At 40.0% G+C, this 10707-nt stretch overlaps 1 long non-coding RNA gene across 1 annotated transcript in view; it reads right to left on the minus strand.

Annotated features, from left to right (window-relative positions):
• Positions 1–8171, minus strand: part of LOC121667093 — an 11169-nt gene extending 2998 nt beyond the window's left edge. The window contains exons 1-2 of the long non-coding RNA XR_006016907.1: positions 7707–8171; positions 2771–3011 (exon numbers count right to left, since the gene is read on the minus strand). This is a non-coding gene — a long non-coding RNA (uncharacterized LOC121667093). The remainder of the gene's footprint in view (positions 1–2770; positions 3012–7706) is intronic.
• Positions 8172–10707: the final 2536 nt, after the last annotated feature.

A 10707-nucleotide genomic window follows, 5' to 3' on the forward strand; every position in this document is an offset into this window, starting at 1 on the left:
CAGGACCTAGGCCTGTCTCAGGAGTCTGAGGAGCTGCAATCAGGTGCTTAGTGCTGGGGGAATATGTCAGTAACTCCCAGACTTGGGCCTCTAGTTCATGCTGGACATATTTTCTCTGAGTATTTTACAACCCTTTTAAAATACATTCATTGTGCACAAATTCCTCTTGTATTTGCTTCCCATGAATATTTATGGCGCTGTCAGTGCTGCTGTGCAAAATCTGCACGGAAGGTATTTTAAATCACTCTGTGGGCCAGTCACACTGGCACTACACCTTCCCACACTCCCCCTCAGGCCAAAGTGGCATGAGGTGCCTTGTGGGATCAACTGCAGCACTCTGTGGAGCTGGGAGCCTCTTTGGGCAGCAGAAGTTTCTTCCCAAATGCACAGAAATGTTCTTAACACCTCCATGGGCCCCAGCAAACAGCACCAAGTCTGCCCTTCCGGCTACAGCATCAACATGCAATGACAAAGGAATGACATTTAGAACTATTGCAGTTGGACAGATCTTGGGATTTGTGGTTGGGTGTGGTGGGAGCCACCTCAAAAAGGGCCTTGGAAGCTTTCTTTTGTAACTGCTGTAAGACATTGCCAACGTGTAACTATCTCAACTGTGTCTCAGATTGACACACAGAAAAAATTGTGTCCAGTACTCCACAGTAATTATTTTTTTGCTGCTACTCAGTATTTTGTTTTTCAGGCGACCTCCTTCCTAATGAGCAATTATGGAATGACCTGCGTGGAAAAAACTGCTGTTATATCAATCCATATACCCATAGAGCATGATGGCACCTCTTCTTCTACGTATGTCATATATAAAAATATCTGCGTGTATAGGATTTGTAGATTTTATAAATACAAAAATAATAACGTGCTTTATTTGTGTATATATATTTGAAATATGCATTTTAGACATATAGTCCAAATCTGGAGTCTATAAAAATATACATACTCATATAATCTAAACTCATATAGCAATTACATAATTATATCTAACACACCTAGGGAGTTTCTTCTCATCCATCTTAGGTTCCTCTCTTTTATTTCTCTCCTATATTTTTGTTAAATGTGACCAAAAAGAAATTTGGTATTAATATATTAAGATTAGATTTTTAATTATGTTTTATATAGCCATGGACCTATAACACTGTGTGCATACATTGTACATCTCATACATAATGTATTGTAATGTGGATATATACACACAACTTATCACAGTGTAATACTGCAATAAAAGTTAATGTGGTCCAATATAATACATCAGAAGATTCTATGCCATATGCCACATAAAAACATATATGATAGCGCAAGAATGTTGCCTATGTTCTAATGTGCAGCTGTGACATGCAATATAATGTTTATGTTGCATGATCAGTGCAAGCTTCACAATTGCTGTTACCCACCATAATTAAATCATGTTTTATTTTTTAAAATCTCCTTAAAGAAGACCTTTCTGAGAACAAGGATGCCGTTAATTACTTTGTCTAACAGGAGCTTGTTCTGCCTGATTTTTCTCATCCATGATAAACAGGTACTGTCATTTCACATTCTCTCCTTATGGAAGTTTTCCTACAGAACCAATCATGTTATCTCTGTAGAACTGTTTCTGCTCTTCATGTTTTTGAGATGCAGCCAGGTGAACACGCTGTCGAGGGTGAAGGACCGCTGCTTTTTCAAATGACATTCTGAATACTTTCTATTAATCTGTATTCCCTTTTTAGCTGTGTTATCACTCTGGTTGCCATCTCACCACCCTTGTACACTGAATAAAATTGTTTATGACTCCAGGTCCACTTCCTCAGTGATCACAGTTAATAGAGATCCAAACAGGGCATGGCCACAGAAGTGTTTCCTGGCTGGTGTTACTCAAGATGAAGCACTGAATATCTGATTGCTCAACACACTGGGGGTGTAGTTTTTTACTGTTCATTTCAGTCTGCTTAAGTGGTGATTGATTTGGAATAAAGATTTTTTTTTTAGTGCTGCATATTTCATGGGGTTTTATGGGATTTGCTGTTTTCAAGCTTGATCAAATAATAGTAGCTGCAATAAGAGACTCCTGTCCCTCTCTCTGTGGATTCCCCATCAGGGTTTAGGTGAAAATTCTGTCTTGTTCCTCCCCCACAGTGAGGTGCCAAGACCACTAAGGCCTCTGAGGTGGGAGGGACAGACCCTGCGTGTCTCTGGCACTGAGGCACTGAGAAGTTTCTCTCCGAGGCTCCCAAGAAGAGGCCAAGAGATCCCACAGCACTTGAATTTCCTCTTACTGGCATGCTGAAGGCAAAGGAAGCACTGGCAATAGCTCCAAAGCTGCAGTTGCTAACCACGATGGCAAAATGAAACAAATGCTCCCTGGCAAGGTTAGTACTGCAATAACAATATTATCTTGCATCAAGAAATGGACCTCAGTGTTTACTCCCCCCACCATGAAATAGATGCCAAAAACACCCCCCTCTGTGTTCAGCAGTGCCAGGGACAGGATTTACCCACCCAATTTCTGCTCATAAACTAATGGACTTATAGAGTGTTTCCATAAAAGAAATCTGCTCGTTTGGTTAAGTTATCCACTTCAGTCTCACAGCATCTCTTTGGCTGCATGACTCGAAGACCCACACCTCTGTGTTGTGGGGGATGTTTCTCTGCAAATGGGGTGTTGTGTATATCTAAGTCTACAGGCTGCAAAGAGAGAAACAATTCAAGTAATGGTTAAAAGGCAAAACACAAGGAAAAAGACCCCTCAATCTATCAGGTTCTAGACTCATTTACATACCTTAGTGGTGCATGGCAGGGGAGTTGTTGGTGGTTTGAAGCTAAAAGCTCTTGCAAAAAGTCACAGACATGTTGTGAGGCCTTGATTCCAACCCATTTCTTAGTTTCCATGATTTGAGGCACAGCAAATGTTTTGACGTTCAGTGCTGAAGAGAAGCTAAAGTACCCCTTCCAGTCAGGGTAAGTATCCTCAATGACCCTTTGCTTACTTACACAGCTCCATCCCAGGTTCAGATCTCCTGCTGGGGGAACACAGGTGGTGAAAAATAAACTTCCATTTTCTGCACTTCTGCAGAAAGGCTGGCAGACTTTTTGTTATTGCTCATTTTAGAGAGGCCTTTTTTTTGTGGGATTTTTTTTTTTTCCTTTTTGCAGAGCTTACATTACTGTCAGTTGGAATACTAATGGACATCAACATAAACATCATCCCCAGGGCTGCTCAATGAAACTAAGGCGGATTGTCTTGAAATTAGCTTGACTCATATCTGAAAATTGCCAGTGATTAGCTGATTATGGTTTGAATTGAAGTCAGATTGCTACAAAAAGCCACAAAAAGTCATCTGCAGTTATATTCTAGTAAATGATGCCTCGGATGCCTCAGTTGCTGCCAGTGCTTGCATTAGGGATGAAGGTCTATTACCACATCACATTGATGGTAGTCACTTTAAAATATGTATTCTGCCTGGGGAGAATCACTCTCCTGGGAAAATTCTGTCTTTTTACTTTTTAACCTACCCACTGGGAATTAAAGAAAAAAAAATAAAAGAAAAAGAAAAGGAGACACCACAAACAGCAGAACAAATTAAAATATTCTCCCTATGAGAGAACCTGTTTCCTCCTCTGTAAATACAATTATTATAATTACAGAGTGATTCAATCCTGGTGTCTTACTAGAAATCATTCCTTCTATACTGATAGTAGGTGACATTTAAAATAATTTTAAAGAAATTGAAGGCCAAATGTTAACAATGCTGATGTCAGGTTTATTAAGGAAAATAGAAGGTATTATTTTGTTATAAAGTTCGGTGAACACTTCTGGTTTGATTAAATTCTATGGATTTTAGGACTTTGATGCAAACAAGATAGGACCTTATCAGTTTCCCTGTCCAAAACTACTAAGACATTCATTTGTCACATGTGTCTCCATTTATCAGAGTTGAAATAAACACAGTTCAGCTTCATGGAAATAAGCAACTCCTTTGTTTCAAAATAAAGTCACTTTTGAGCTGTGTCTCTGCATGGTTTATAGGCTGCTCTGCTCTCCAGTGCCTCTTTTATTTTTTTCTTCCTAGAGAAAATTCCCTTACAATCTTTACATGTGAAAATGTATTTGAGCTCCAGCCCTTGTTGCATTACCAAGCATATTGCACAGGGAAATACTCAAATAGTACCTACAAGTCAGGAGTCATATTTAATTCCCATAGAAGTGGGCAACAGGATACTGCCATGCCATTTCTAGCAGGTTTTTGATTTAAAATACTCACAATTGGTTCTCATTTCTTTTTAGTGCATATTTGACTTCCCGCCAGAAAAATAAATTCTTACTTGGTATCTCTGATGATGTGAGAGAATGTTAATGATGTCCTGTGCTGGAAACACTTACCTGGGGAGGGGATTAGGGAAATAACAAAGACACTGTCACAGCTGTTAGTGGCAGAAGCCATCATGGACCAAGAGGTGAGCACCAATCGCTCAGAGCCAGCGGCAGTCCCAGCCCCACGCACACCCCAGCTGGGAAGGGCCTCGGCAGCCCCCCGTGCCCCAAACCCTGCTCTGTGCCAGGCAGCAATGGGCACAGAGCAGGTGGCTCAGTGGTTGTCACCCATCACAGGAGTGGGGTGCCTGCACTCCTGGCTGCTATATGCCATCCACAGCTCTAACACTGCCCAGGAAATAGAAACTGGAAAGTGCCAGGCTCTGTGTCAGGCTGAATTTTTACAATTTCCAGGCCAGATCCTGAAGAATAGGGTCAAGTGTGACATGTGAATATAATTTTCTACGGAAGAGATGAGGGCTACAGGAGAGGTTTCAGGGACCAATACAGGCAGACACTGTTATAAATGACTCAGTGGGGCTTAACAGGGAGGGGATGGATGACATCTGCTCAAGACAGCAAACACAGTTCTCAAAGGAGAGGAGCACGTGTTCAGGACCACAGAAAGAACCACTTCGTGACTATTAAATGATTAAAAAATCATATTTAAGGCATAAAAAAAAAAGGCAGAGGAAATTCAGTGACAGAAATGAACATGAGAGACCTTTACCCTCAGCCCCCACCCCTCAGACAGCTTTTCATATGAAAAGATTGCCTCTGCATCCTCCCTAATGACCGAGAAAAGCCATACCTCCAAGCCAGCTTTAGGGCAGCTTCAGCACAGTGCTAACAGTCAAACAACAACAGAATAAAGGAAAACTGATATGAGCAATCCTAGGCCAGGCACAGAGCACAAAGAAAAGCCTTCATTAGGCAATACATAAATCTCTGCTTTGCCTGTATCATGATTACTGCTTGCTGTGCTGCTTTCCTGCCTCTTTATGTCTCATGAAAGGGCATAGAGAAACAAAAGGTGGTGCAAAGGATGATCGGGTATCAATCAGCTTCTCCGTGATGGACTACGTTAACAAGGCCACTCCAGAGCCTAATGTGTCTGAACATGACTTGGAAGAGGATGATAAAATATGGGCCTTGGGCAAGAGTGTGTGTCAGGAACAGTCACAGCTATCTGTAAAGCAGTGATTAGGAACAACAGAAGGATATGAGCGTATCATTGCTAGTTTCAAAACAAACAAAAGGAAGTGTTTCTTCCCTTAGTGTGACTTTACACTGAGAAAAAGCTCTGCTTTTGAATGGCTGCAGTTAAAAGGCTGCAGAGAATCAAAACCAAACAAGACACAGCCATGGAGAACACCAAAAACCACGGAGGACATGGAAGTCAAAAGACAGCATGTGTGGCTCAGAAATCAGCTGCCATACATCCTTTATGGATGGCAGAGTACCCTGGGGACATCAGTCTGCCCTTGCCTCATTCTTCGAGTGTTTCCTGGAGATCTGATGAGGGACATGTTGGGCTAATGCAGCCTGGACAGCAAATGAAGGGGCTTAAAAATATTCAAGTTCCTCTAACTATTAAAGTCTGTTAGCATGGAATCTGTGCTTGATGATACAAAATTTGAGAAGAAATATGTGATGGCTGTGCTGTTACAAGCACAAGGTGGATCTCTTAAAAATAAGATTTTATAAATGTGTTCATGCTACTTAACACCTAAAACAGAATTCTAACCTTAGTTATGCAGTATATATTGCTTGTCTGTCTGCTTGAAAACTAGAGTGACTAATTATTTAGGCTTTATGAATAATTTAAATTATCATTAGAATCTCACATTATATTCAAGAAAATGTGACTGTCTCGCAGTCTTCATTTTAAAATTATTTTAAAAATATTTTTTTTTCTACATGCTCTCAAAAGTTTTAAGATGCATGCAAAAAACACCCCAAAAAACCAAAATCAGAAAACATGTAGCTAGAACATAATCACCTGCCTTTTAAAAAAAACTAAAGGCATGCAACAAAGATAAATCTGACATTCCCAGCCCTTTTGTTCAGCACCATAGTGGCAATAAACTGGTACTTTATTTTATTACTCCTTAATTTAAGTTCTTGTGTACGGGGTACCCTTACAGCCTTCGGACTTTGCAGATATCTACACCACCTCCCTCCCCCCATAATTAGAATGACAGATAGATGCATAAAATTCACACCTAGCTCCATTCAAATCATACAAAAACAAAGAATGCATTACTAAGTTGACTCTCTTCCCCTCGTGACTTTCCTTCATTATCTCATTAAACATCAGAGAAGTGAAAAACACAGACTGAAAAAACCTCGGGTAATGCAGAAAGGATATTCACTTTTATGGTACTTCCAGAGGTGGAAGCTGGCTCCAGATATTCCTCTGCCCAGCCAGGACACTGCAAACAAATCTCCATGGAAATTCCTAGCCTGTGCAGTACCAGAGTGCTGGACTGGCCCTCACAGGGGTGGCAGTGCTGAGAAAACAGTGACAAGTTGTGATCCCCCCCAATACCAGGATCCAACTCACTTCTTCTGTCAGTACCAATCACCTCACCTTAACTAAACCAGGACGGCAGCCATTTAGAAAGCTTAAATATTTAATTTAGGAACAATAGTAGGTAATTTCAATAATTAAATTCAAAGGAACTGAGACAAGGCCACAAGACCAGAAAGGTTTTGTTCTATCTGACATCACCGTATACATTCACTACAGGAGCACTTGAAGTTGTTTGCTAAAGTCACTTCTCCCCACACCCACAAAAATACTTTCAGACTAAAATAATTAGTAATCAACAAATGGGTCTGATAAGAACGTTGTTGATGTCAGTTTAAAAGTATTACATTAACATAAACTACTTATATGTGTTAACTATTTCAATGTGCCTAATTACTATTTCTTAAATAACTACTACTAAGTAGGTAAATAATATTTAGGATCACAGTCCCTTAGCTGTGAAGCAAAACACCCCAGGTTACATTGGTTGTGCAGAATTTTGAACCTCTGGTGTGAAGCTGGGACATGGAGCTGTCACTTTAGCTACCTGCAGGCCTGAAGGAAAGCTTCTGTGCCCTCATTTCAAATATTGGCTTTCAGATCAAATGTCACAATAGAAGTCCAACAGTGAGGCAAAGCCCTGACCTGCAAGCTAAGTTATGTAATGCATGAAGAGATACTGCACTTTTGATAAAAATCCTACATTAAATCTAACACATTTGCAATAAGCTTAATTTTATATGCTAAATATATTAATTTTTGACAGTCAAAACAGTGTTGTTGGCAGTCCCAGTCCTGTTCACCTCATCTGCATCTGTTTGATTAGGGAAATAGACCTCTAGCATCTATGCTGGATTTTGCATTTCTCACCTTGATGTAATGCTGTCAGAATTCCCAGGTGGTCTCTCTGGGACTCCACATCCCTCAGATGTCACCCAAGCCTGGCTGTTTCACTGCCTGGGGGAGGCTGTGGGCCTGGTGCACCTCCTGGGACCAGCCTGGTGCTCTCTGTTCCAGCCAGTGCAATCTCATTTCCTGCTCCTGGACAGTGCAGACTGCAAGTCAATGGAAAAGAGAGGGACACTGCTTATTTCCCTCCTGCTATGGACAGCTCATGAACACTACACCCCAAGCAGCAGCTCTATCCCCAGACGCCTAGCAAAGCTGCCTTTAGAGCTATTTCTGTTCTCTTCCCCTATGGAAAAAACCCTTTGTCCCATCAACCTACTAGCAATTGGATATTTTACTTTGCATTCAGTTATGTTCTCAAAGAAGGAGTGATGAAAGTGCCTTTTGGAGGAACATCAAATGCATTTCTTGATGAATTGCAAACTGGTAAACTACTTGGAAGCTTTTAAAAAGTAAAATCTATTAAGCATTTCAATAAAATTAATTCCGTAATGCACTGGACTTTTTTTCCCTCCAAAGATGGCAAATGTAAAAGATCACCTGTTACTGACTGGAGCTTGTACTTATCAGGGAGTGCTTGTGTTTTCAATTCCATTGTTTATAGCATCTCAAGCCACCAGTTAAACACAGCCCACCAAGCTCTTCAGTGCACATCTAAGTAACTGATAAACTGTTGTCTCTTTGAGTCGAGTACATGGACTTATTTTCCTGGGATTCCTCAAAGAAGGCCACTCATCCTGCAGTCCATTCCTTAACACAGATGAGCTCACACCTTCCAGGAACTAGCCACAGCCCTGGCATAAACTGCAGTGCAGACCTGGACTATAAATACTTGTTAAAATTAAAATAGTGTTTGCTATCAGCCTTAAATACAGAGAAATAAATATGTCTAAGCCTAGTTTAGCTGGAAGATGTGACCTTATCAAGACTAAATGGCTATCAAAAAATTATGAGCAATTTTCTGCAGTAGATGGAGAAATTACACTTTGTCACTTTTCAGCATCTGTTGTTAATAAAATTCAACCTGATATAGAGAGGAACCAGGCAAGAGATTAGGACCTCAGCTTTAACAACTTCTCCCTAAAGGATAACAGCAAATGCTCTTAACCTTACTCAACAAGGTCTTTACACATAATTATAAGATTATTTCCAAAGTATCTACAAAATCAACCATATCCTAATGTTGGCTTCTCCAGCATGAAGCAGAAAAATCCCCCCAAACATAATTTCTGGGATTCCCTGTAGTGCCAGTGACTTACTGAAAAATGGGAAAAGGTGTCCAACTCCTTGAAATGTTTTTGTGAAACCTCTTTCCCAAAAGCCCTTTTTTTTTGTCATGCAAGAGCACAGAAACATATTTGAATATATTTTCTCATTTACTGCTCTTTGAGATGCCTTGGGAGGGAGTGTTCCAAAACTTTTTTTTTTTAAGCCCATTGAGTTAAAACTGAATAAACACAGAAACTGATAAGCTGTTTCCAGAAGGGGCATGACCCACTGAGTTGCAGAGGTCCCCTATGCTCTCCATGCATTACTGAGGTTAGTTCTGCCCTTCAGAGAAACTTGAATCAAGACAAATTTCAGTCATAATCTCTCCCAGACTTGGCTGCTTTCAGGGTTGTGTGCCAAGGATTAATCTTTCCAGGTAGCATTCCCATTTTCCCCAAACGTATGGCAGGACTGCACACCAGCAGGAAAGAATGCTTCAAGTGTGTCCCTAAAATTGCTGTTTTTGAAGAAGGTGAGGTTTCCATGTGCATTGGGACCAACAATAATCATCCTTATGCATAAGAAGATACATGAGGAATTTGCTGTACAGTCAGTCAGAACTTTCTTCTCACCAGGTCAGATACTTTCAATTCACATTTGAACCTCCCTTGTTCAGTGGTTCCAAACTGCAACGGCCATAAGTTACAAAAAAAAGCATAATACAGGTTTATAGGTCCCTGAAGAAGTTCCCCCAACATGTAATTGCACAAAGGAAAAAAAAAAAAAGAAAAAAAAATCAATTTTATACATTTGGGTAAGCCTCAAACAATAAAAGAGAAAAGGTCACAACAAAATCAAACCATTTTGCAAAAACACTGCCCACAAGAATGGTGTTCTGAAAGCAGTTGCTTTGTGGTCAACATTAATGCCATTTAACAGCACTTTAATTTCCATTCTACTGGCATACCCAAAGTCAAGTAAAAATGATAGAAATTCAAAGCATGTTCAATATTGTTGTGGGCTTTTGTATATTATATATATAATTATGTATTTTTCTCCTCAAAGTACAGTGAATTATTTACTGTGAGCCAGAGAAGACACATATCTATCTATAGACCCTAAGTAGAATCCGGAGAGTAAATCACTAAAAGAACCTCTCTTTGAAGTGGCTGGGTTGTGACCCCCTGGAGACTCCAGACAGATAGTTTTTTAGCTCAAACAAAGAGGCACAGAATGCCATGATGTCATTTTTCAACACTTGATCTAAAGTCTCCTAGATCAACTAGACAGTTGTGGGAGGATTGGGCAAACAACCAAACAAAACCTGCAAAAATACTACAAGGCATATGCTAAGCCAGGACAAACCAATTAAGAGCTTTTGAAAGTAATTCCAGTTTACACTAATAAAACCTGTGGAGTCCACAAAATCACAGAACAGCAAGGGAACCTTTAGAAGAGAACACAGTTCTCGCTTTTTTTGATGACCATGGAGAAAAAGGGGAAGAATATTCTGTCAAGGTGTACTAGGAGAGAGATGAAAGTACAAAGCTCATTTACATAAACTTTCTATCCAGTCTTTCAAGAGATGCTCTGAACTGCCTCCAGAGCTCCAAGTCTAAAGTAATATTTAAAAAAAAAAAAAAAAAAAAAAAGAGGGAAGATCCTTGAAAAGATGCAACTGCAAAGCAATAGACACCTTTTTTTCTTTAAAAGGAATATTTTTACAAAGAAGAAACTGCTTTGTGCAATTCTG

The sequence above is a fragment of the Corvus kubaryi genome, unplaced genomic scaffold (genome assembly GCF_017639235.1).
Source record: "Corvus kubaryi isolate FWS band 111438036 unplaced genomic scaffold, C.kubaryi_AGA036_p1.0 37357, whole genome shotgun sequence".
Lineage (NCBI taxonomy): Eukaryota > Metazoa > Chordata > Aves > Passeriformes > Corvidae > Corvus > Corvus kubaryi.